General features: G+C 47.7%; 1 protein-coding gene and 1 long non-coding RNA gene across 6 annotated transcripts in view; one reads left to right on the top strand and one right to left on the bottom strand.

The window, feature by feature from the left end:
- MAML3 (mastermind like transcriptional coactivator 3) overlaps positions 1–27,887 on the top strand; it is a 1,010,390-nt gene that overhangs the window by 530,055 nt on the left and 452,448 nt on the right. The gene's annotated exons all lie outside the window — the stretch shown is intronic.
- Positions 26,440–27,887, bottom strand: part of LOC138516076 (uncharacterized) — a 114,119-nt gene continuing 112,671 nt past the window's right edge. For both annotated transcript variants that reach the window (XR_011282221.1, XR_011282222.1), the window contains 2 exons: positions 26,911–27,021; positions 26,440–26,812 (listed from right to left, as the gene is read on the bottom strand). This is a non-coding gene — a long non-coding RNA (uncharacterized lncRNA). The remainder of the gene's footprint in view (positions 26,813–26,910; positions 27,022–27,887) is intronic.

The raw sequence follows: 27,887 nt of genomic DNA on the forward strand, positions 1-27,887 counted from the left end.
ACTTATGCTTTGGCAAGGCCACCAAGTGAAGTGTGGCACCCAGGGGTCAAGGCCTAAAAAAAGTTGAGGGGACACATTAACATACCAATTGAATGTGGTGTCACCAGAAACTAGCATATCAAGAATATCATATCAAAAAGTGGGGAGGCTCTCCCCACCCACGTGTGCCCTCGACTTGAGCACTGGCTGCACTCCATCCACCTCCTTGTATGCTTTTTCATGGAAAGGAGGTGCAGATGGCTTGGCATTTACACCAGCGGTCCATCAGAATCGAAGTCGTGCCTTTCCCCAGAGTTGACGACTAACAGTTTAAGGCCTTGCCATCTTAGTGATCGCTCCACTCAACTTTAGCTCTCTCCCCTGCTTGATTCACCCGTCCTATTGCTCCTATACATCCCCTTACATCTCCTACCCCTGCACCCTTACTTGTAACCCTCTGGGGTTGTCCTCAGTGCTCTATTGCTTCCCAGCTAGCTCCCCGCCTTATAAATCCCACCGATACATACCTACTTATGTTATTCTGTTGGAATTCTCTCCCTGGCACTGCAGTCAACAGAATAGTCAATGGCGAAGGATCATGGGAGTTGTAGTCCACACATCTTGAGGGACAGTAAGTGCCCAATCTGGCTGGAGATTATGGGTTTCTTTGTCTATTATTACTCACAAAATGGCAGAGCCAGACAGTTTGCTCCAACTGGCTATGCAGATTCAGACGTAGTGGTGAGCATCGAGAGCTCTCGTTCCACACACAGGTCATAGAAGCGGATCTCAATGAGCCAAGAGAGCCGGGCCTCTCTGTATGGATTGATTATGGTAATTTGAAGGGGGCGATGGAAGAAGGCCAGCAGGCAGAAGACTACCGTGGTCGCCAAGGATACGTGCCCAGCTCATTATATGATGGTACTGCCATCTACCAGCAGATCGGCATTAACCATTGAAGCGCTGCTATGCTGCCCATCCCCTTTACCCTGCTTTCCTGAAGAAACAGCACCTCACGCTGCTTTGTTTAATGCAGGTTCCTCTTTGTATAATTTAACTTCCTCTGTGCAGTGTGGACTGCTGTCTGCACTGTGTCTACCCGTTGGAGGATGGCTAAAACAGAGTCTGCATTCAGAGAAAACGCAACCTGTCATCTGAAGGGAGCCCTGGCGGGTGTGCATCTCTGCAGGTGAAACGTTCGAGGAGAACCGGGTGAGGAGGTCGGGGGCACAAACCGAAAAAGGAGCCCGAGTGCTTCCTGCGTGTGTCTAGGCTTCTTGACAGCCGGTTCGATTTATAGGCCCTGCCACGCCTTTGTCTTCTTCCTTCCTTTTTGTGGGTTTTTCTAAACGGTACAACGAGGACAGTGTTTGTTACAAAGAAAAAAAAAGAATTCCATCTGTATATCTTAAAAAATAAATTAACATCAGGTGCCTCATCTTCTCTTTCAACTGAAAAGAAGGCTCGCGCCCTTTTGTGGTCAGACACTGAATAACAGTAAATGGGTGGCAGCCCTGCCTTGCAAGAGGATTACAAAGGAGAAAATGAAGCACACGTGACTTTTTAAATTAAATGATGCGTGAGCGTGACATCAGCGCGCAGAAGACCCAGGGCCTGGGCTGATGGCCTACCACCAGTAACGCACGCGGCCTTGTTTTCGCGGTGTTCTGTGGTACTGCTACGCAGGCCAGGGATCTCTGCGCGCGTGGGGCCTGCCAGCAGTATTCAATTTGGCTGCGGTGCTAACGTGTGCTGATTACACCGGGCTTTCGGCGTCTGCGGCCCAAGGGAGCGCCACCAGAATGGAAACAGAGGCGGGGAAGACAAGAGCCAAGTGCTTCTCACAGGGAACCCCGCGTCCTGGGGAATGCACGGCGCAGCTGAGTAATGCGAGGACAGATCAACTCGCACTTGCCGCAGAAATGCCAGCAGTAGAGGCGCATTCTTCAGTGTGTAAGGATTGCGTGTTTCTTTCGCCTTCAAAATGAATGTCCGAACCGGGAAACGCGGTAACAAATGGAGCATTTGATCTCCAGTTCTTCCGCGAACTGCCTCGCCCCTCCCCCCACCAACCCCACCCCATGCGCATCCTCAGGATTGCGTATATCAGCGTTGACTTTGCCATTCCAGTGTCCATAACCTTGGGCCTCTAGTGGCCTGACACTCGCACTGCTTTGTCAGAGCTCAGCAAGCCTGTGGTTTACCTCTGTCGCCAAGCACAGGTGGCTCTGTGATGTTGTTTCAGGGTGGGGGGGAGGGGGGCACTTAATGCTGAAGCCCCATAGACCCAAAGGCAGGGAGGGGCCATTGTAAGATGCCATAAGCTCTTCAGTGGTGTTAGATGGTGAGTGGAAAAAAGAGTCGTCCCCTTATGACCCAATCGCACTCATCCAGAGCTTCGTTTAACATTGTGAAAGATGAAGTTAAGGGTGTGTGTCTAAATAGTGAGTCATTTAATTTTCGATACGTCAAATTTCCTAAAAAGTTGGCAGTAAATGACTTCTTTGTCAAACAATGGATGTCAAGGGCTTGATAAGCAGCCACGTGGAATATTCCTGGCTTCTGATTGAAGCGTCATAATAAACGTTTAGGCAGAGCTGAAAATTGCCTTTATAATGATCCCAATCTAGGCACAATGTGGAGGAGAGGCGGTAGGTAGTCCCGGACACTCAAGGGTTAAACCTTGGTCATCTGCACACTTAGCAGCACTTCTGCTGTTTTACTTTAAAATACTTAAGGTAAAGTGGAAGCTGTGCCTTCCATGATTTAAGGATTGGCAACCAAGTGCTTTGTGACTTCTCCATAGTTGGCCATGGATGGTCTGTTTGTGGTGCTTACCATGGCCCACTTCTGGCTGCTGGTAGGTTGATCAGGCTTCAGCAAAAACGTGCAACTCTGCTACTCCTACGTCCCGTCCCCTTCCTCCATTCTTATGGGACATCTCTCCGTCATGTGGGACGGGACCGGAGCACTTTGTAAAAAGCATCCAAAATTTTTCCAAAAATTTGTCCTTCCTCTCTTTCTTGCGCAGGGTCCGGCACGCGGCTGTAACCCCGCTCACCTTGGCTCCGTCACGCGCATCGCCCATCAGTCCTTTTCTCCGCTCGATCGGGGCCGGACGCACTTGCATCCTCGGAAGATTTTCTTCCCTTTTTTCCTCTGGCACTCGCTGGCGTTCGTTTACTAGTCTGTCTGTCTTTCAAATTAGACTTAACAGATTGTTCATCGTGTCACCGTCGCTTCGCGAGGGCGGATCCCCATCCTCTTTGTTTAGAGTGTTTGGGTCCGGAACACCGTTGGGACTCCTGTTTTTACTGTGACTCCCTTTCGGTCCAGGCACTTCAACGTCGGTTGGAGTGGTGGGAGGAGGTGTTCCGACAAACTCCTCCTTCGCATTTTCAGGCGTTCATCAACAAGAAGAAAAAACGCCCGGTAAGTTCTTTACTTTTCAGAGCACCCCGACCGGGGGATAACTTCCCGGGTTCCTCTCGGTCTGGGAGAGGCGTTGACCGCTCTGTTACTGGGGTTCGCCCTGAGGTGCATGTTGGGCCTAATAATTCGACCAGAGTTTTCTCTGAGGGTCGCCGTAAGGGGCCTGTGAACACCGGAGTACGCTCCGAGGCCCCTCCTGTGGGGGCTGTTTGTAGTTCTACTGAGTCGTGGGGTACCGGAGTTCGCTCTGAGGCCTCTCTGTCGGCTTCCCTCAAAAACAAAACCGGGGTGCGCCCCGAGGCCTTGGCTGGGCTTGTAGTTACCGAACGGATGTTCGAGGCCCGCGCAGAAAAAGCTGTTACCGGGCCTGGGTCCGAGGTCCCTCGTACAGAGGCTAAAGCTACCAACTGTTCTGAGAGGCCGGTCAAGGCTTTGTCGGTAAAAGCGCACCGTTCTCGCTCTTGTGGTGACACCAGATCTGTTGAGGGGGCAAAGAAGCAAAGTCCTTCTTTTACCAGCAGTGCCGAGGTCCTTCCTTCGAAGGCTCAGTTGGCGGTTGGTATGTCACAAAAACATTCCAGGCCTCATAGTATCGGCTTGGCTGAGGTTCCTTATGTTAAGGCTAAGATTAAGCCCCCTGATCCATCGACGGGGACCCCTGCCTCACTTCCTCACGTGCCGCAGTTCCCCTCAGATGTGGACAAGATGGCGCCCGTTCCCACCACGAACACGGCAGCCATTTTAGGTGCTACCCCTACAACTACGCCATCGGCTTCTGGTGTAGGGCTCGGTCTCTTGGGTGAACCTAAGGTCCCTTGTTCGCATCCTTACCGGCCGGTTTATGATTGGAATGCCCGGATGCCTCTTCCGCACAATGTTTCGTTGCCTGCGTTTGATTTATGTGGATACGTCGGTGGAGGGGCCGGTGTGGCACCCTTCCCCATTACGTCCCTGGATTTGTCCACCTCATGAGAGGCCTCCTCAGGTCCCGCAACAATCTCCTGAGGATGCCTTTTTCGGAAAATTTCAAGCGCTTATGCGCACCGACCCCATGATGGAATATTTCAAAGGGCTTTTCAAGGAGATATGTCCACTGGCGCCTCCGGCTCCACCTGTTCCTCTGGTGGTTCCGCCGGCGCCTCCCTTGCCCGTGGTGCCCCCCTGCTCTCCCGCTTTTGCCTCCATTGTCCCCAGTGGACAAGGCAGTGCCTGACACGGCTAAGCAGGATCCTGACCTGTCAGATGACCCTCAAGGCGATCAGGACAACAAGGACCTTCCCCGCTCTATCAGAGCCTTTCATGACCGGGTACTGGACATGATGAGTTTCTTAGATGTTCCGGTGCCCGAGGCACCCGCTCCGCAGAAGGGCGTGCTTTCTGGGGCGTTCACCCTGCCTCCCTTGGAGCGTACCGGCCTGTTCCTGCAGAAAGACGTTCTGGCCGAGGTCCGAAGAGTATGGGAAAAGCCACACTCGGGACTTTTTGTCAATAAAAAGATTGACGCGAGGTACAGGCTGCATTCTTCGGAAGAGGTGGCCCTGTCGTCTTGTCGTCCTCCCTCCTCCACAGTGGTGGCTGCGGCCACTTTGCAGTCCAGGCCTGCAGCATCTTCTTCCACAAGCTCCTCGACTCCCTCGGGAGGAAAATCTTCGCCAACTCCACCTTGCAGCTCAGGCAGGCCAACGCAGAATTGATATTGACGGGAGTTAACATGCGGATGTGGAAAGGTCTGTCGGAGTTTGAGGAGCATATCCCAGTCGAGAAGCTGGAAGATTTCAAAGGAGGCTTTTCCGATGCCAGGGTCTTGGCCCAGGATCTCCTGGAGGCTGCGGCTCATCACGTAGACACCTCGGCTCGGGGCCTGATGCTTGGGGTTGATACCTCATGGCTGGCGTGGCTGCATGCCACTAAATTTTCTAAGGAAGCGCAAGACAAGGTGTTGGACCTTCCATTCGATGGTAAGGAGCTTTTTCATTCTTCTACTGATGTAGAGCTCACCAAAATCAAGGATAGCACTCAGACGGCTAAATCATTGTCTGTTCTGGTTAAAGCTCCTTTCAAATCCCAGAGACCGTTGTCGCAAAGTCGACCTTCCTCTGGGTTTAGGGGCTTCCTCGACCGCAAATCTTGCAGAGTGGATACTCCTGCAGGGAATAACCACCGTAGACCACAGCGTACGCGGTTTTTCTCCCACTCCTCAGCCTCCTCATCAGGTTCAGGTGGCACCGCCACCGATAAACCTGCCAAATGAGGGTTTTCTACGCTCGCACTACGTCTCATTGGGAGGCGTGGCAAACCATCACAGAAGACGGATGGGTCTTGTCAATCACTCGAGCAGGCTTCCGCTTACCTTTACCCCCTGCCCCACCCCTCAACCCTCCTTTTCAGCTGTCGGGCTCACCCTCCCTCAAGGCCGAGGTACAGAAACACAGAGCCGTGGAACCCGTTCCCCTTGGGGAGCGAGGGGAGGGCTTCTACTCCCGGCTGTTTACGGTGCCCAAACCCAGCCAGGCTGGCCTGCGCACCATCCTAGACCTTTCCCAGTTCAATCTTTTCCTAAGAGAAATTCAAGATGATCACGCCCGGCCAGATTCGCTCCTCTTTGCAATATGGGCGATTGGCTCAGCGTGTTGGATCTTCAGGATGCGTACATGCATATCCTGATTTGGAATCCACACGGAGATACCTCCGCTTCTCTTTGGGAGAGGAGCACTTCCAGTTTCGGGTGCTTCCTTTTGGCCTCAGCTCGGCGCCGTGTGTCTTCACGAAGATGTCGGTGATTGCGGTCTATCTTCGTCTCCAGGGTATCCATGTGTATCCTTATTTGGACGACTGGCTCTTACGCAGCCCTTGTCCGTTGGCAGCAGCGGGAAACCTCCAGTCTCTCCTTCAGCTCCTGTTCCATCTTGGGCTGTCGGTGAACTGGCGGAAATCGTCCATGACGGTCTCACAGGACCTGATCTTCCTGGGTTTTCGTTGGAACACGATCGACTGCAGAGTGTATCTGACCGGGGACAGAATGGCGGACCTGTTGGCCACATGTCAGATGTTTGCGCAGTCGGAGAGCATGTCGGCCTGGTGGTTCCAGAGGCTTCTGGGCCTCATGGCCTCATGTGTACTGGCTCTTTCCCTTGCTCGTCTCAAAATGAGACAGACCCAGATGGCTCTTCGGGATTCATGGTGTCAGGCAGTGGATCCCGATTCGATGTGGATAATGATTCCAGATTCCATGAGAGTGGACCTGGATTGGTGGTCATCTCTCAGCAATCTGTCTGGGGGTGCAGGGTTTCAGGACCCGGTCCCCACGGTGACGATCACGACGGACTCCTCCCTCCTCTGGTGGGGTGCGACGTTAGATCTTCTTCAGGTCTCGGACCTCTGGTCGCCTCAGGACAAGCTCCTGCACATAAATCATTTGGCGCTTCTGGCGATCTTCCTAGCGCTCAGGGCGTTCAGACCGCTTACTATCAAGAAAGTGGTCCGCATAAGAACGGACAATGTGGTATCAAAGTATTACATAAACAAGCAAGGGGGAACAAAGCCCCCCCCCCCCCCGTCGTAGACCTGTCCATCCAGATTTGGGAGTGGGCCGTGCTTCATGGTGTCTGGCTGCTTGCAGTGCACATCCCAGGCCAGCTGAATGTCACAGCGGATGTCCTCAGTCGGCGGACAGTGGTCAGCTATGAGTGGGAGTTGAAGGCGGAGGTCCTCTCATAGATTTTCTTGCGTTGGGGCACACCGAAGGTGGACTTCTTTGCTGCGGCGGTAAACAAGAAGCTTTCTCAGTATGCCTCCAGAGGGGGGCTGGGAGCCTCCTCTCTGGGGATGCTCTCGAGATTCCATGGCACAACATGAGAGCTTACGCCTTCCTGCCTCTGCCTCTAGTTCATCGAGCAATTTGGAAGTTGAAGAACTCTGTGAACTGTTCCCTTCTACTGATAGCCCTGTGGTGGCTGGCCAGGTTTTGGTTCTCAGAACTTCAACACCTGTCGGTCTATCCGCCGATCAGGTTACCAGTAACTCCCGATCTTCTTCATCAAGGGGACAGATGTGGCACCCCTCCCCACAATCACTCAGCTTGGCGGCATGGTGCCCGAGTTCAAGTCTTTAGAGCATCTGAGTTTGTCTGCGGATAACATGCGCATTATCCAGGCAGCCAGGAAACCCTCGACCAGATCTTAATACAGGATTAAATGGCTCAGGTTCTGTCGTTGGTGTTTGGAGAAGAAGTTGGATCCGAGGGTGGACACGATTGACACGGTGCTGTCCTTCGTGTCCTCCCTAGCAGAGTCAGGGGTTCATGTTCTGTCATGCAGGACTTATCTCTCAGCGGTTTCCGCTTGCCTTTTTACAGACCTGTGTTCTTATTCTCTTAACTAACCAAGCGGTGAAGAGGCATTTTGCTGGCTTGACACGCCTCTACCCTCCGGTTCGTAATCCGCACCCGCCATGGGACCTAAATGTAGTCCTGACGGCGCTGTGCCATAAACCCTTTGAACCAATGGCTACGGTAGACCTCAAGTACTTGTCTTGGAAAGTGTCCTTTCTGGTCGCCGTTACGTCAGCGAGGAGAGTGAGTGAGCTCCAGCCATTGTCGGTGGAGCATCCTTTCTTGGTCTTTCATAAGGACAAGGTAGTCCTTCAGACAAACCCTGCTTTCCTACCGAAGGTAGTGACCGAATTCCATCTGAATCAGTCCATCTTCCTTCCGGTCTTTTTCCCGAACCCTGCCTCAGAGGCTGAAAGAGTTCTGCACTGTCTTGATGTCCAAAGAGCTCTTAAGTTCTACCTGGACAGGACTTCCGAGTTTAGGAGTTCTTCTCAATTTTTTGTGACCTTCAGTAGCCCTCAGGGCAAGCCGGCGTCTAAGGCAACTATTTCCAGGTGGATTGCCGCCTGCATCACGGAGTCTTTCACCGTCCAAGGGCTGAAACCTCCTAAGGGTATTCATGCACACCTGGTGCGGGGCAAGGCAGCCGCGGTTGCTTTCAGAAATATGTTCCCTGGGAGTCCATCGCTAGGGCAGCTACTTGGGCCTCCCCATCTGCTTTCTGTAAGCTTTATTGTCTCGACATGATCTCAAGAGCTGACGCTCAGTTTGGTCAGGCTGTACTGAAAAACCTGTTTCAGTAAGGGGTATTTCCATCCACCCATAGTTCCTGTAAGGAGTGCTTGGGAATTTCCCATAAGTATGGAGGAAAGGGGACGGGACGTAGGAGTATTACCAGGTTACTCACCGTAGTGACCACCGTACTCCTAGTCCATAGTCCCCTTTCCTCCATACGCCAGCCCGCCTTCCCCTCTGATAAGGTTCCTCTGTTATTGCTAATGGGTCTTTGACCTAGCGATAGAAAGGGACTGATGGGCGATGCGCGGGGCAGAGCCAAGGTGGGCGGGGTTACGGCCGCGTGCCGGGCCCCGCGCAAGAAAGAGAGGAAGGACACATTTTTGGAGAAATATTTGATGCTTTTTACAAAGTGCTCCGGTCCCGTCCCACAGGACGGAGAGATGTCCCATAAGTATGGAGGAAAGGGGACTATGGACTAGTAGTAAGGTGGTCACTACGGTGAGTAACCTGGTAATTTTGACTGGGGTCTCTGTCGTGGGGCGGCAGGTTTTCAGTACATGCCGCTCTAGCCAAGGTGCCAGTGGCTTGGTGTCTACGTTATCTTACAAACATCTATTTTGAGTTTGCAGCGGAATCCCTACCGCAAACATGTGTCTTGGGCGTCCACTTTTGCCATCTCCGAGGTATTCCTTTACTTGGTGCACAGGAACTAACCACGGATTGAAAGAGCTAGATACACTCATAGAGGCAGGAGACACCTTGATACAGATGTATATCTGCAGTGTTCTGAATGGGCGCTCCTGCAGGAGATCTGGTTCGGTTTGACCTGCAGGGAAATTCAAATGACGGGCATGTGGACATCTTCAGAAAAGCCCAATAAAGTTATCCCTAATAGTACTTCTCACATGATTGTGCCATGCTCATGGGAGTTATGCATGACACTGGGAATATATGAAGCCAGAACAGCACAATTTTATCTGAAGGACTGTGCTGAGCCTCCTCTCTGCAAACAAGCAGTAACCGGAGAAGGTTGACAATAAGGCCATCATGTGCTTCAGAGTCTGATAGATCATGCATGCTCCATGTTCACTCCTCTATCATGGCATAAGCTTTGCAAGTATGCTTACATAGGAATGCTTGCGCTGCACATCTAGCCGACAAGGGCCATTTTCAGCTAAACGCGATATCTCCCATTTGATCAGTTATTCTGAACGGATTAAGGTTCTGTTCAGGGCTGTTGAAATGTAATCGGTTGGCTCTCGTTATCTCATGAACTGATCTGACCCTGTTAAAGGTCTATTTACCCTGGGCATCAGTGGGAATTCGCGCCCTGTTGGTGACATTGCAGTGTGTTTCAAAAGAATGAAAGACTGCCCTACAGAAAGTAGCTAATGCTCCCGATAATCAAAAATTGCATATACACATCAAAGATCACACTTTTAAGCAGTCGGGCACTTCCTCTTCCTTTGTGCTAATAGCCTTTTTTCCCCAAACATGTAACTGGTCATACAGTTTGACATTTACAGGCCATCTAGCATAAGCATGACCACTTTCACATGGTTGGGATTTGGCTTCCACATGGGGGAACTGACAGTTTGATATGATATAATTAACCAATCCTGCTAGTTTGTTACTAACCTTTTCTTCACTACTGCACATCCATGGTTACGCTACACATACCTCCTTTTCAGCTTGTCAATATTCACATAATAAGTTGTGTTTGTGGGTTTGTATATGGCGTTGATCTTGAGGACGTAACTCCTCATGAACGGTGAAGTCTGGCATCATGAATCTTTCATGGGATATTCTTTATTTCATTGCCGAATTAATGCAACTATTTCTAGCTCGATAGGTCATCCCATTCCCAAGATAATACATTTTTGGGTTTTTAGGCATTACGTTTTGTGGTGTTCCACGCATTATCTACAGGTCATTTGTAGAAAGTGCTCATCATCGCTCTGTCTGTGCTAAAGTGGTCTTGTATTTTTTATTTTTTTGTTTTTTTTTTAGAAGAGAGTTAGTGTGTCTTTCTTTTAATTGATTTTAAACTTGATACATGTTTGTATGCTTACTCTGATTATTGGCAGTGTGTGTTTAGCAGCGAAAAAGCGTACCACTGCTAACAACACTGCACATAATCAGAGTAAGCATACACATATGATATTCATGTGAGAAGAACATTTGGTGTTCAATGAATTAGTGAAATTAACACGTATCACGATTTTCTTTTGTTTCAAACAATCTTTTTTGGTAGAATATGAAAATAATTCTGAGAATGGACATCCCTGGCGAAGAAGGGTACTTAAGCTAGTATTCTCATAAAGAGAAAGGCCCTCATTGCAAGCTTGCCAGTAGTTCTGCGGTAATTCTGCCAAACTACTGCCAAATGGAATTTGCATTACTGCCACTTGGTCCCGCAGATTTAGTGTGGGATTAAAATAGGTGGTAGCCAGAGTAAGTCCACATTTTTTGCAGTCCATAGACCTCCATGGTGATTTCTGCTTTACTACCACTGGGTAACTCCTAATTTTTGCTGATCTATGCAGTGGTAATGTGGAGGATTTGGATTTGGGTTGATTTACCAAAGTCAAAAGAATCGCAGGGGAATTGACCGTAGTCGATTGTTGCTGTGATTCCGTTTGTACTTCAGCAAAACACCCCTCATTTTACCCCTAAATCAATCTCCAAAACCCCCCTGCCCTTTTTACTGGCCGCCGCAGCTGCTTCCCGCTTCTCCTATACCAATGTGGCATCAGTTCCGTCCTTCTAACATGGGTCGAATCTGATGCTGCAGGGGCCCCTTTTCTTTTTTTGCTCGGTTGTAAAGAAAATGTCAGTACCCCCGCAACCCCTGCTTCTCACTCATATTTGGTATTTTGGGTTTCGGTTAAATTGAATTACCCAAATTAGGTCAAATGATCTATACGACCATTTTTATTTGACCAATTTGGATAATACCAAGGATTTAACTCCAGCATGATGCAGTAGGTAAATCCTCCTCTTCAAGACCAAACTCTGGTTTGGCGGAGTGGTAAACGTGATGGTAATTCAGATAACACACGTTTTTTGCCACTCCCCCAAACTCGAAATGAAGCCCAAAGAATGGACTTTTTAACACGCAACTGCATCCATGCATATCACCTTTAATCATATCCTGAAGTTGAAAATTACCTCTTTGAGCACCCAGCTTAATAGACTGTGTTTTCTTGCAGAAAGTAACCATTTAGGGGCAGAGAGTACAAAAGGACTACAGTCTGTTTTGATTCTTAACACTCATTCAATACTTTCTAACTCATATCTGTCACAATAAGCAGTAAAGTGACATCATTTTTTAGTGTTGTAGATCTTTAAAATATCGCAACTGTAGCACATTCAGATGTGATGTGCTCTATTAATGATGTTATCAATGATGTCTTATGAGAGGTCATCTATAATCGGCATGCTCTAGTCGCTGGTGATGTCAGTGTGGTCCTGGGCTGCACAATTGTGGGCTTGAAGTTAAGGTGGTATAGCTGTTTACAACAGCGGCCGAATTTCGGACGTTTTGTTGCTTTAAACCAGAATATATACCAGTAAGATATCTGTCATTTTAAGTGATGTGAGTAACCAACCACCCTACCACCCCGTTTCAAGATGTAAGTGCAGTCTTCAAGGGAAAAGAGCGAGTAATGTAGGCATAGTTTTACCTATATATGTTAATTCCGTTACCACATAGCAGAAAAACAAATGCCAGACACCATTCTTAAGTGTGAAATAACATTAAGCACATGTTGAAATAGTCTCTCTCATATCCTTATTTGTAATTCTTGATCATCAATTTTGAAAGCCAAGATTTTATTATCTGTGGTGATGCATGATGATTTTGATGAAATGCCTGTTTTTGATTAAAGAGGGAGGTGGATTTGTTGGAGACGCTGAACATTAGCTGGGAGTCCACTCCAAAAGTTTAACGGGAAAGAACTGAGGGGAGCAGTGAAAGATAGAGGTTGAAGAGTACTGGAGAAAGAGCTGCACTGGGAAACCCCAAAAATAAAATGTTAAAGTCTGATAGGAAACGATATGTTGTGATATAGTAATACAGCGCGGACACTCGTTTAGAAAAGGCATAATCGAAACTAGTGAATTATCTCTAATTGCAAAATGTATGCATTGATGGTGAAAGGTGAAGTATTATGGAAAGGGGAGGAACTAATCTTTGCTTTCATCCGTGTTTAGTGAGATTTATTTCTAGTAAAAAGTGTGTGGGTAGAGTGTCGAACAGGGAGGTTGGTTGAGAAGGCAAGAGGACATGAGATTATTTTATAAGCCTCCCTATGTGGATTGGTGCATTCATTGTCTTTAAAAAAAAAAGAAAATCATGATTTTTCTTTCCAGATTGCTGAATGAGACCCTCTTCTGTGCTTTATATATGCTATTTTATCTCTAGATCTGTTTCTTTTTCCTAGCATCTTTGTTGGTGAAGTGATGTCCCTTTCCCTTATCTGAAAACTGACGATTGTTTGTGGGTGTCTTCCGGTTAGATTTCTTTTAAGACGAGTTGGTAGCATTAAGGTTTAGAGGGCGCTGATGGGCTCTGAGGAGATTTTTTTAAGTAGGGGGGAATCAGCTCTTCCTTAAGATAGATTGCTTTGCAGTTTCTAACGAGAGCGTATGTTTGCGAAAGTGAGAATACCGGGTTAGATCGCATATTCACAGAGAAGAGAAGCAGCGAGTGGTTCCCTCAGTGCAGGATTAGAGGTAGCAGTGATCTTGGAACATTATTACGATAGAAGGTTGCATCCATGATCCTGTTCCAAGGTAACTCAGAAATATGTTAGTGTCCTAGGAAATATGTAAGTTGGAGTTTCCTGCGAATGATCGACAAATAGTTTGCCAATGATTCTCCAAACTTGGAATTGTATCTGGGAGTTTGTATGCGAGGAGAGAAGAGATGTGGAGAGATCTTCCTTTGAGGAGCATAGATTCACATAGTGGGGTGATGAGCAGGGGGGGGGGGGTGGTGTGTGTTTGTGTGTGTATGTATGTATGTATGTATATATATATATTTCTGATGTTTGTTAATCTGCTTAGAATCACATGCTGTGCATAGGTCCGACATCCAGTGGTCACTGCGGAGTATTGCATTTTGTTTTTCGTAGTCGAAAAGGGGACGTCGACAAGGCGTGTCTGTAACACTATCCCTATAGTAACGTGCGTTGTACCCACAATCCCTCACGCGTCGAGGTCCCTCAGATTGTTTTTTTCCGCCCAGCTTATGGTCGCCTTACGCGGAGCTCCTAGAGAGACATTGCAAAAACACTTACTACGGACCTCGGTCCTTAATTTATACTTATTGTTAAAGATCCCTCCCCTCGACGTTAGCTGTGAAGCTGTTTCCCCGCCGTGCAAGTTTTCGACGGAGGAGATCCTTCGGCGCTGCCGAACACGTGGCCAGGCCTCGCCGGCCAACATACAGTAGGGAGAGTGGGGGTTCGAACTTTTATCTTCTCGTCGAGAATGTCTTTCTTTCTCCCCTATCTTTCCCTTGGGGTTGTTATCACCAGTTTTAATTGTCTCAGCTATGGAGAGGACACCTTTTAAGTTTTGCCCACGCTGTAGGGGCAAATACACTTGGAAGGACAAACACAAGCTCTGTAATCGTTGCTTGCCCCTCGATCATAAAGAGGACAGCTGCGCGGCCTGTAAGCTCTTGAAACCAAGAACTCTTAAAGAACGAAAAGTTAAGAGGTTGGCGGACTACGCTATGTCAAAGTCCGTTTCCTCACCCGCCGCCACTGTTACAGAAAGTGACGAGGAGGGTGATAACTTGACGTCCGTTACGGAAGTCATTAACCCCCAGAAGGAGCGCTCGCGCTCCTCGACGTCCGTCCCCGGCCCCGACGGGCTCGGCTCACGCCCTGCTTATGGGGATGAACACCCCGGCGACAAGGACGCACACAGACCCCATAGGCCTAAGCACACAACCCACGGCTCTTCTTCGTCGAGGACGAAGGATCCATCAGTGCCGAAGGGGACGCAGGGCACTCCGGCGTCTACCTCAGACCGTAAGGGTCTCAAGCCCCACCCGCAAACGCAGTCGCGACCAGCGATTGGGCTTTCATCTAACACGGGCGCTACCTCAAAAACATCCGACGTAACGCTCCATAGAGCGGCCGTCGAGAAACAACGCGTAACGCAGGCAACGTCGACTCCAGAACCCTCTACTGACGAACTCGTTGTCGAGAGCCTGGCGAGAATTGTTTCCGAAGACAAGCGTAAGCGGACGACGAAACAGACGTCGAACACCGCACCAAAAGATATAGAAACGCCGAAAAAGCACAAGAGTAGCCAGGAACTGCCCCCTTCATCTAAGGGCACTTCTGAACTACCGGAGGGCTTTTCTGAGGGCGACGGAAACCTTTCGTCGACGTTGTGGGAGCGTTCGAAGCGTTTTGAAGGTGAAAACACTGATTTCCCCCCTCTAGACTATTCAGGGGTTCCCCATGAGACCCTTGAAAGACTCAATTCTTGTATGGAAAAAATGGAAAGGTTTTTGGGTAGCCAAAACCCACCCACACCCAAAAGACCAAGAGAATGGACCCAGGATGACCCTAGGGTCAAGATTCCTAGGCTGTTTCCCCCTTCTACAGACGCATAGGACCTCACTGAAGAGGAGCAATAGCTCCAGGAAGATGAGGAGTGTTTGGGTGGAGAGGAAGTACATGAGGAAGAGGGGTTTGAAGAAGACCCTTACACTAGTGCAGGAGCTTTTGAAGAAGATACAGCTACCTCACAGCCTTGGCAATCCCCATCAGTGCACTCAGACCCTGATGTCTTTCACCCTTCTCCTCCCAAGGACTCACCTATTGGAAACACCTCCCCCATAGATGACCAACCTTCACTTAATGCACTATTGCGCAAGGCGGCAGCGCATTTTGAAATAGACACAGGGGAGACTCTTCCGGACATAGACTTTGTAGAAAAAGTTATTAAAGAAAAAGCCCCGGTTAGTCAATCTATTCCGCTCCTGGCTTCTATAAGGAGAAGAATTACTCCTTCCCTTTCCAATCCGGCCTTAGTCAGAGGGGTAAACCCTCGGATAAAAAAGCTCTTCAGCCCTTCGTCCTCTGACCCTTTGTACATCAGGGGACATTCTATTCCGGACTCCCTTGTAGTTACTAATACAAGAAAAAGAGCGGGGGTACCACTATCCACTAGTGAGGCACCACCTGACTAAGAGGGCAAGAAGCTCTATGCACTTGGGAAGAGAATCACAACCTCTGCTGCCTTCTCAACTAGGATTGCAAATAACAATTCCCTACTAGCTAGCTACGCAGATGCACAGTGGAGCAAGCTGCGCAGCGAAGCATAGGACGCACCCGAACCCTTGCGTTCGCGCCTGCTTGCTATAATCTCAGAGGGAACTCTTGTAAACCAGGGCATCGTAAAGAACTCCTTAGATGCCGCAGAGACGGCTGGCCGTTCCCTGGTTCAGGGAATACTTCTCAAATGCCATGTCTGGTTGCGCATTTCGGGATTTAAGCCGGAAACCCAGGCTTCCCTGATAAATAAGCCCATAGAACAAACACATCTGTTTGGGAAAGCAGTTGATGAAGCCCTAGAACATGCAAAGAAAGAGTTTGATACCATCAAGACTCTTGACCAAATTTCTAGGCCACCTAACAGACGTAGCTATGGCAATAGACGCTCCTTTCGTGGCCAACGCCAGCAGCAAAGCCAACAGCAATTTTACTCTGCTACCAACTGGCCCTCTAACCAAAGCACCCAGTTCAGTCAAAGAGGCCAACGTCGTGGCAAAGGAAGAGGTCGCGGCTCCAGTCCCAAAGGCCCCACGCCCAATACCAACAAATGACCTGAAGATTCGGGTCCCCTCCCATGCATCACCGGTCGGGGGCCGGCTAACATCGTTCCTTTCAGCATGGGAGGGAATAACGTCAGACCGCTGGGTATTATCCACCATAGCCCACGGATACTGCATCGAATTCAACGGTTCCCCGAAATACAGACCCCCACGGAACCGACGCATGACACCGGAACACCTCACTATTCTTCTTCAAGAAGTAGAAGAGCTACTGAAAAAAGAAGCCATAGAGGCTGTCCCCCTATCTCAGGTAACAGAAGGTATTTATTCAGTGTACTTCCTTGTACCCAAAAAGGATTTAACCATGCGCCCTGTATTAGATCTGCGCCCAGCGAACAAGTTTGTCAAACCCCAAAAGTTTCGTATGGTAACCTTGCAGGAAGTAATCCCACTGTTATCACAGGGGGATTACATGACAACACTAGACATGAAAGATGCATACTTTCATATTTTAATGTTGCCAGCGCACAGAAAATACCTCAGGTTCAAGATAGAGGACAAACACTACCAGTTCAGAGTACTACCCTTCGGGATAACATCTGCACCAAGGGTATTCACGAAAGTACTGGCAGTGGCAGCGGCCCACCTGCGCAGGTTATCCATCCCGGTATACCCTTACCTCGACGACTGGCTCATAACAGGGGATTCTTACGAAACATGCTTCTCCAATACCCAAAAGACCGTAGACCTTTTGTCCCAACTGGGCTTCTCCATCAACGAAAAGAAGTCCAGCTTAGACCCCAGCCAAATCAAACAATTCCTAGGGGCTCTAATTCGAACAAAGGACGGCCTCGTCTTCCCCTCCAACGAGAGGGTCCAAAACATGCTGTTTCAGATCCCCAGTTATGTGGCAGGTCGAGAGGTGACGGTACGCAAAGCAATGCGCTTGCTAGGGATGATGGCGTCATGTATTTATTTGGTACCTCACGCGCGCCTGCGCATGCGCCCAATGCAAGAGTGGCTTTACAGCCAGTGGTGTCAGGCCAGCGGACAGTGGGACGATCTAGTGGTGGTCTCGCAGGCCTTGGTTCTCTCGCTACGGTGGTGGACAAAGGAAAACCTGTTATTGGGGAAAACTTTTGCCACACCCGCAGTGGAAGCCACTCTAACCACAGACGCATCCCTTACAGGATGGGGGGCTCACCTATCCCATCAGACTGCTCACGGAGTGTGGACTCCGAGCTTAGCATCCAAGCATATAAACCTGCTGGAACTACTAGCGGTGTTCAAAGTACTGAAAGCCTTTCAGGAACACTTACAAGGAAAGACAGTGATGGTCCTCACAGACAGCACCACAGCCATGTACTACCTCAACAAGCAAGGGGGCACTCACTCTCCAGGACTGTCCAAGCTGTCCCAGAATATATGGAAGTGGGCTCTCAAACACATGTTCCTACTATCACAACATGTACCAGGGGAACTCAATCTGCTAGCAGACAAACTCAGCAGAGACTTCCCCCTGCCCAAAGAGTACGAATGGCAATTGCACGAAGACATCGTCTTAGACGTCTTCACGCAATGGGGATTCCCGGAAATAGACCTGTTCGCAACCCTGGAGAACTCACAATGCCAAAGTTACGCCTCCAGGTACCCCCAGAACCAGTCCAAGGGGAACGGTCTGTCGATTCAATGGTCAGAGAAATTTGTTTACGCCTTTCCCCCGACTCCCCTCCTCAACAAGGTGGTGCACAAGATGCACCAGGAGCAGGTTACCATGATACTAGTGGCCCCAATGTGGGCACGGCAGCCATGGTTCGCTCACTTGATGGCGATGTCCCTATCTCCCCCAATGAAACTTCCCTGCCCATACAACATGCTGTCACAAGACAAGGGCAGGACTCTGCATCCATGCCCTCAGACCATGAACTTAGCAGCCTGGCTCCTGAGATCATAGAATTTGGACATTTACACCTCCCACAGAGATGTATGGATATCCTCAGGGAAGCCAGAAAACCTAATACTCGCCACTGCTATTCCAGCAAGTGGAAAAGATTTGTCATCTGGTGTAGAGGTAAGAACATCAACCCGGTTGACTGCTCTGCCACTAACATTATTCTGTACTTGACCCATTTACTGGATTCAGGTCTAGTGTTTAATTCCATTAAAGTCCACCTAGCGGCACTTTCTGCATACACCACTTCCCAACTTAAAGTGTCGTGGTGGAAGATACCAGTTATCAAGGCCTTCATGGAGGGGGTAAAGAGAATACACCCTCTGATAGCTAACCCAGCTCCCGGATGGGACTTAAACGTGGTACTTTCTAGACTCATGGGCACTCCTTTCGAACTCATGCACAAGGCAACTCTTAAATACCTCACTCTTAAGACTGCTTTCCTAATAACTATCACCTCCATTAGAAGAGTAAGTGAACTACAGGCTCTTTCTGTACTAGACCCCTTCGTAACAGTTCACAAGGATAAGGTGGTTCTACGCACACACCCAAGGTTTGCACCAAAATTCATCTCGAAATTTCATGTAAACCAGTCTATAGAACTACCAACGTTCTTTCAAAACCCTTCCAGCTTGGGAGAAAAAAGTCTGCATACACTAGATGTACGCAGAGCTGTCATGTTCTACATGGAAAGAACCAGAACACTGAGAAAGACTAATCAGTTCTTTGTCTCGGTGGCAGCAGGAAGAGAAGGAGATGCAGTTTCTAAGTCCACTATATCTAGATGGATTGTACAATGCATCACTCTCTGTTACAATCTTGCTAAGAGAGAACTACCCTTCACGCCAAGAGCACATTCCACTCGAGGCACTGGGGCTTCCATAGCATTCATTGCAAATGTTCCCCTTGAGTCCATCTGCAAAGCGGCTACCTGGAGTTCTGTGCACACCTTTACAAAACACTACTGTCTAGATGCCCACTCTAGATCTGACTCCCAGGTGGGACAGGCATTATTAAGACATCTTTTCTCTACTGTTCCTTCTCATAACCCACCGCCACCTCCGGGTACTGCTCGCTAGTCTATGCACAGCATGTGATTCTAAGCAGATTAACAAACATCAGAAGACAATGCATTACTTACCGTAAAAGCATTTCTGATGGTTGTATCTGCTTAGATTCACATGCGCCCGCCCTTCCTCCCCGCTCGGATGGAAGGAACATAGACATCCTTTCCTATATTTCTCTCTTTTCTGTACTCACTCACGTCTAGAAGGCTCCCTCAGGGCAGAAAAATACAAACAGAGGGACCTCGACGCGTGAGGGATTGTGGGTACAGCGCACGTCACTATAGGGATAGTGTTACAGACACGCCTTGTCGACGTCCCCTTTTCGACTACGAAAAACAAAATGCAATACTCCGCAGTGACCACTGGATGTCGGACATATGCACAGCATGTGAATCTAAGCAGATACAACCATCAGAAATGCTTTTACGGTAAGTAATGCATTGTCATATATATTTTTTTTTTGGTTATTTATAATGCGCTTAATACCGAAGAGGTTTCTAAGCATGAACCCAGGATTCGAACCTATATGCTCTGCGGTGTCCTGCTTCCAAAATGAGCGTGTTGCCACTGAGCTATACAGGTTCGGATCGAAAGTGATTCTTTGAAAACTCATGCACAATCTCTTCTGCGCTTTCAGTTCTTTTTTTAATTATTAACTTGTGGCCTGCAAGTATAGCTTCATTTATAACTGGGATGTCGTCATCTCGATGCCAGGTCTCAGTAAGGAAGAATGGCTGTGGCTTGCAATTTGGAGATTGTCATAAAATGTGTGCTTGAGGATGGCAGACCCATTAGTGAGAGTCGGTGCAAAGCGATGTGGAAAGCAGGCAAAGAGCAAACCCCCAAAGCCTATGGGAGGTTGGCAGAGCTGTAGCGCAGTCAGTCACATTATAGGCATTCCCATTTGGGAGGTCAATCGAGCCATCTGTCACTTATCAAGTCATTGTCACTGAAAGGCTGGCACAGCCCGCCATGTGCCTGACTGATGACTGAGAGGCGGATGGTGGCACAGTCACTCGTATCAGAGTGTGCTCTCCAGCGCCTATTGGGGTGGGATCAGTCTGTATCATTCTCAATGAAGATAGTGCAACCCACTCGCACAACGAAAACATGGACTGGTTCTAGTTTACTCGCATCACAGAGCCGGCCTCTGTGCAGCACCACCCTTCGTGAATTACGCCAACACCACCATTTCTTTACCTTCCAAAGAGCTTTGAGAATTGCTCAATGTGAATTTCAAAGAAGAGCAGTCTGAATAACTACATGCTGTAAACACAAGTGGCAACAGACACTTTAACAGGTTTCATGGAATTCTTTTTCCAAACTGTTAAATGAAATCTGCACTCCATTTGTAGCCTTGTCACCTTGCTCCGTTCCCCATTCAATACTTTATACCTAACATTTGTTTGTTAAGTAAATGGTATTTGTGAGTGGAATGTGTATAAATCATTATACAGAAATGTTGTATCATTAAGTCTGCTGCAGATACCTTTCTGTAGGACTGATGGGGCTGGGGTAGAGTCAGTCACGAGGCAGAGACAGTTACAGGGCCTGCCAAGGCCCCTGGGAAGCTTGCGAGGCTGGTGCCCTTAAACGACTGATATGGCTTTCTTTCCTGAAATTGGCAACCTGAAGGCCCCCAAGCCTGTAGCTGTTTTTCCTTTGGAGATTCTTCTGTATATGTCCTTGATGGATAGTTCCCCCCTGTTCTTGAATGAGCAAGCTAATCTTTGTTTACACTTGTACAACTGCCCTTTGTTTTCAGATGACATGGGGGCATGACGGAAAAGGATTTCAGGGAAGATCTTTCAATCATTCATCTCGTTGTAAGATGGGCTTTAATTCCTGGGCAGTCTTGAAAAGGGGTTCCAAGCCTGGAATTTTTGGGACACCAATTAGGATGCAGTGTTGTGCCTCTTTTGCTCCGAGTTCCAGCCAGCTTCCTTTGGCTTTCCTACTTGGCCTGTGGGTCTGATAGTCCATAATGCTGTTGCTGTACCCTTGGTTAATGAAGTCTGATCTCAAAATCTCTATGCTTTCCTCCCGTTCCTTTGTGTTGGAGCATAGGAAGTTGCATCTCAGGGCTTTGCTGGGCATTGTAGTCTGCTCAGTGGCAAGCCTAATTCTTCAGAAAGCTACTTTTTCTGGCCAGTAGGAGACTTAGAGGCTGCTTTTGGGTGGAACTAATTACATCTTCTGTGCAACTGTATAAGGTGGTGTTCTATAGTGGTACACATCAGGAGGATGTTATGGATGTAGTGCAGATTTCTTAATGGTCACAGCCACAGGTGGCAAGGATGCTACTACTCTGCAGCTGTGCTGTGAATAGTGCAAGCAATAAAGGCATATTCTAGTAATGCACACGAGTGTGGGAGCCCCTCTACTGAGAACGAACATGGTTCAAATACTGTGTTCTTTGGAATTTCTTCCACTCAGGGGGTCTACAACAGCATTTGAACTCAATGCCCCCTTCACAGAGGAGAAATTTCCATTTGCATATCAGTCTGGTCCCACCCACAAGGGCCATCCAGTATCGAAATGCTAGGCAATTGTTGGGCCTTGTTGGGCAACCTCAGTGAGGTGAAGCTAAGCCTCTCCAAGGTTCAGTGAGCAAGGGGCCATGTCTGGATTACCCTGCATTACTTCGGGTGAAACCCCACGTTTTACAGAATTCACAGTGGGTGGGAGCCCCTCTACTGAGAACGAACACGGTTCAAATAACCCGTTCCATGGAATTTCTTTTTGTAAATATTCTAGTAATGTGTGCTTCATTTGGGATGAATTAGACCCACAGGGCAGTAATGAACCTCTCTATAAATCGGAGAGAGGCTGAACGATAAGAAACTCAAGAAGGAAAAGCTAAGCTGCCTTCTTCGTTCAAATGAAAACACACAAACATTCTTTCTCCTTCTCCTTATGTTTCTCTCTCTCCCCCCTCTCTGCCTCTCTTTCTCACACTCTCACACTCTCACTCTCGCCCTTTCTCTCTTTCTCTCGGAATACAGCTTCCACAGTAGATGAAAGCACTACCAGTAGTCTGAAGTGCTCGTGTTTACACAGCAGTAGGTACATAGTAAGTGTGCACATAAGCTCCCCTTCCCAATTGCACATTTCAATATTGTTCTTTCCCCTCCTCCCCTAGGCTTCTGCTTTTCATTTGAAATATCTTAATATTCACACACCGTGTGATATTTAGTTGTAGTGGCAAGTCTTGCACCCTTTCTGTGTGGGGAGCGTGGGTGCCTACACCAATATATAGCATTGCTTGTAAGATTCGGCAGGTTGATCTTAGTCTTTGATTTAGACCGGACCTCTTCATATCCGGAAGTGTAAGGTGAAAGTGAAGGATATATTGGACACATTATGTTTAAATGTACAGTGCCAGTAATAGGTTGTGTGTAGTGCACTTAATTGATCCACCATTTCCACTGAATGTCCTTAAATCGCCGGAATCAAAAAACATTGTAAAACGTTTTGTAAAACAAATAGTCTGGGGGGCAGACACCCTCCCCAGTTTAACCCACCCATGTCTTGCCAGGTACAGATGCTGTTTATCCAGATGTGGAGATCTTTGCTCAGCAGACATGGAAGGGATACGTTTATCATCAAAACAATGACCCTCTGCCTTAGAAATGTACTGCACATTTTCATTTTGGGCTCGGGGCAAATATTGCTCATTTTGCATGGCCCTCATTGGCCGCCCCATCTCAGTCCCTGACCGGGCATATGGTGCATCGGAGATGAACAGGTCTTGTAGGACTAATGAGCCGAAGGAGGCCAGGAGTCCTCGAGCCTTTGGTATGTTCTGCTTTTGGAAATGAATTAGGGTTGCCCAGGGAGCCAAAACCTGCTTTGGTCAATGGAATGCATGACTTTGTTTTGAAACAGGGCGGCTGCAATAGGGTGGACGTTCCAAAAGGAACTAAGCATTGGTACTTTTGGCTGACTTACCTGCTAAGGCTGACCGGCATACGCAGCCTATGGAGAACTAGGTGGAGTACCTACATTGCCCCCCCTTCACACTTCCTACTGAGAAACCAGTTGACCAATATAGACTTGAAGGACCTGAACTCTAAGATGCACTTCTATTGCTCTATGACCCTTTGGAATCTTCTTTGGTCTTTTTTTTAAACGTATCAGAAGGACCCAGATCTAGGAAATCAAACTGGCCTGTTCAACTCGCTTAACAGTAAAATGTAATCTGGTTTTCAGAATGACCAAAATGATGTGAATAATCTCTACTTGAATGCTTTATATCTACTGTCACAGATAGCCTCGAGAACGCACCAACTCCCAGATGAGATTCAAGGGTTTTTATTTTGATTCCCAGTGGGCCTACTGGCCATCGATTCTCTAAACTAGGCTTCCCATGACCCTGGATTGGTGCTGGTGATAGTAACCCCACTATCTAAATGCCATCTAGCTGCAGGTGAAGGCCTGAAGGCTCATACCTAATCTATTTAGCCTCCCTCAGGGAACACTCTAGAGTTCTTATCTAACAACTCTCATCCAAGGTATGATTTTAGGGTTATGTCTTCTAGACATACGGATCTTAACCCCATCTGGTCCTTCTGCGCTCTGACACTCCTCTCCCTATCTCTTTCTATCACTTTTCTTTCTTCCTCCCACTCTTCTCCATCCTACTCAGGCCACGATTGCTCCTCTTTCTCTTATTATTCCTCTGCTGCCCCTCACTCTTGGTGTACCTGAGCCCTTCAATCTTACTTCCTACTACTCTCCCTAGAACTACTCAACCTACTTCTACGCCACACCACTACTGCTCCCACCTCCACTACTACTCCCACCTCCACACTAATACTACTCCCACCTCGTGTCCAATAGTACTCTCACATTTACACTACCACCACTCCTCCCCACCTTCTTCTTGGTCACCCTAATTTCAATCCCCCTTCCACCCACTCCCTACTCTCATACTACCTCTTTCACTTATACAACGTGCACACACACTTACAGCACAGTGCCACTTTCACCAGCCTATACTTCACCTTTCTAGAAATCTCCCCCAGGCTCCTCAGCACCGTCCTTTCTCATTCTGGTCTCTTGATCTATCACTTCCTCCTCCTCCTCCTCCTCCTCTGATCTCACCCGAATAAGTTCCACCTCTTGGTTCCCCTTTGTTCCGTATATCCACCCCTGCCTATGTACATTGGTTCTCCCCGTTCTAGTTCCCCGGGCCAATTTATCCCTGCCTTCCTCACCTAGTAGGTGTTAAAAACAGGCAAAAACATAAACGGGGGGTGCACAGGGGAGGGCTTTAAGCTTTGACCCTTTCTCTCGTGCGGGTCCACGGTGGATAGGAAATTGCGGGCCCCTGCAACCAGAGTTTCAGTTGTGTTAGTGTCTATAGCCATAACGTGACCGTTTCTGTTAAAGAGCAGCTCCGCGACTCTTACTGGTACGGAGCGGTTGCAGCTGAAGGTCAGTTTCCCGCAGCTGGTCCGTGGCTGTGATAACTGTGAGCATTGTTGCCATGGGTAGTGGAACGCAGTATTAGGCCCCTGAGCTACTTCCAGATTGCATGTCTCACAGCAGTTCTCTGGGATTACACCGCTGATTTGGGATAGAGGGCCTCAGGTGGACTGCCCTCTCTGGTTCTACATTATTTCGCCGAATGATTTTACATCGTGGGACTTTTCATCGCCACCCTTTCATCTCCAAAAACTCATCTATTTTTTATTTTTTTATTTATGAGGGGCTTTGCCCCCCAAACCCTATCTTACTTAAATAATCATACCCCAAACCGCACCAAACCCCACCCCCATAAAAAAGTTTTAAAAAAAAAGTTTAAAAAAAAAAGTTTTTGGCGATGAAAGGTCCCACAATGTAAAATCATTCGACGAAATGCGTGTATACCCCCTCTCTACGGTTCACAGATGAGGCTGCTTTTTATTGTAGTTCTCTGGAGAAAAAAAGAGACAGACTGGGCAGCTTTTGCAGACAGAGGTATGGGGTGAACAAGAGAGAGACCATAATCAATTACACAGGCACATAGTGAAGGGACAGGTGCTGGTTTGTTTGTTTATTTTATTTATATAGTGTGCCTGACCCAGAGGTATCTGGGCGCTTTAGGTAAAGGAAGTGGTTACATGATACAAATGATACAATGGTTACATGATGTAGTAATAAAGACAGATTACAAATAATGAGTTCAAATATAAATGCAAAAGCGAGGGTGGGTGGGTAGCATGGGAGAGTGTGTGATACAAAATAGGGGACGATATATACATAGGATGAGGGGGAGTGAAGAGAAGTTACAGGTGTAAGATAAGTGGTGTTAGTCTTTATTCAGTAACCAAGCAATGACGTGACTTGTGAATTTTAGAAAGGTTTGAATTGTTTTGATGTCCTGTGGAAGAGTGTTCCATAGTTGGGCGGCTAGAACTGGGAAACTGGTTCCGCCAGCTCTTTTTAGGTTGTAACTGGGCACCACCAGGCATGATGTGTTAGTAGATCTTGTGATTCTGGTTGACAATTTCATGGTGAATTTGTCTGTGAGATGTGGTGGGGCTTGGTGGTTCAAGCTCTGAGCGCATTATTTCGCAGAACCTGTAGTTTATTAATTATGGATTTGTTGGCGCCTAGGTATAGGCCATTGCAGTAGTCCCGTTTGGACTGTATAAGTGCTCTGGCCAGTATGAGGCAACTGTTAGGAGACAGTAGGGGTCTAGAAGCCCTAATCAGCTTGCCTGTGTAGGCTGTGGTTGACAAAGAATTGGGGGGCGGGAGGCACTAGCACATAGTAAGTATTCCAAAAAATGTCTAGAAGATATCAATATTATTATTAATCTCGAAAACACTTCAGGTGCAAAGGGGCAAATGCCACGAGGCCACTCGGGGCTACTTAAAAACTAGACAGAACGGAACCATGTGTTACCACCCGGTAGCCCCATATGCACTCCAATCAGGAACAAAACGTTTTCCCAAATTTTACTCACGGGTCTGTCTCCCCAGTAATCCCAACACTGGGATTCATAGGGGAGTACCGACTACCACCAGTTAAGTTTCTTACAAGAAAAATATTTACGAACAATTCACTAGTGTTGCTCTCGAACTGAGAGAGGGTAAACTTTAAATATGCAATTATTAGGACATTATTATCTTTCTCAAGAAAGAACGTAAATATGCCTCAAGCGTTTTTTTTAATACAGAAAAGTAAATCATAAAGAAGAGTACAATTGTAAACCAACAAGTACCCCACACTTTGTTACAGAGAGTCCTATATCACATTCTCAGAGTAGCTCTGAAGTAATGGTTGCTACTAACAGAAAATAGGAAGAAGGAACGTTTTCAAACCAATTTGCAATGACTAGTGTTCACAACAATCACACTAGCACATTGTTTTGAGTAAATCAGCAACGTCCATTGAAATGATTCCAAACAGCACCATTGAATTCAAACAATTTCCAACGCGTTTCAGGTTACTTCAGAATCCATCCTCAGGGCTATGGTTGCTATTTGTTCCAACTCTTTCAGGTTTCCCACTATTCTGATTTCTATAAAGTAACAAGAAAATACAAAAAATTGAATCATTAAAGGTTCTTAGAATACTAAACACAATCAAATCACTTATGTTATTGGGAAAACCACCGACCTCGTGGCTCATCAGCAGTGGATAACAGGTAGTAAAAACAGGTTAGCTGGATCGCAGTGCTTCACTGAGTCCGGCTACAGATTTGTGTCGAATATGGGAGTATCCCGTATCCTATGGGGAGGAGAGGATGGTGTGTCAGGATAAACCGTGGACTGCATCATTGTCAATTAGCATCAAACTCTAGAGATCTCAAAATTAGTGCAATGTGTACATAATCTCAACATCCCACGCATACTACAGGGTCACCAACAGTTTAAGATGTGCTTATCTGACCCTTGTGCATTTATCGCTATATATGGCCAGCTCTGGGTGAAGGCCATCCCACTCTGCATTCCCAAAACCATCAAGGTCTTAACTCTGGTGTAGAGAGCACTAAACACAGCGCCCCAAAACTTAGAGAATGCCATGTTATCCATTTAACATCCATGAAACTCTCCCAAACTCGCAGGGGTGCACACCGTATGGGGGGCATCCCCGCGTGTCAATCTATGGTATTAAGTCACCCCTAACCCAAATACCAACTCTACATATATCGTGATGATAGTCTCGCAACACCAGGTCTAAATCCTCAACAAGGGCTCCGACTGTGCTCAACATCCCCGCCTTGTCTGTCACCCAACACACAGAAGCACTATACTCCCTGATCACCCTCACAGCGGCGGAAAGTTAAAATTCGCCCTGCATAGTTTTCCTGAATTTTAACTTTCCGCCACCGTGCGGGTGATCAGGAAGTATAGTGCTTCCGTGTGTTGGGTGACAGACAACGCAGGGATGTTGAGCACAGTCGGGGTGCATATGGGGCTCCCGGGTGGTAACACAGGGTTCCGTTCTGTCTAGGCTGTGGTTGAGGCAGTCATATTAACCTGTTTGGTTAGATTGGTGTTGGCATTGAGGTAGAAACCTAGGGTTTTTCCATCTTTGGCAATGGGTATGTTTTGTGCTCCCATACTCTATTCTTATGTAGTTATTACCACGTA

This window comes from Ambystoma mexicanum, chromosome 6q (assembly GCF_040938575.1).
Source record: "Ambystoma mexicanum isolate Mex_15411 chromosome 6q, UKY_AmexF1_1, whole genome shotgun sequence".
Lineage (NCBI taxonomy): Eukaryota > Metazoa > Chordata > Amphibia > Caudata > Ambystomatidae > Ambystoma > Ambystoma mexicanum.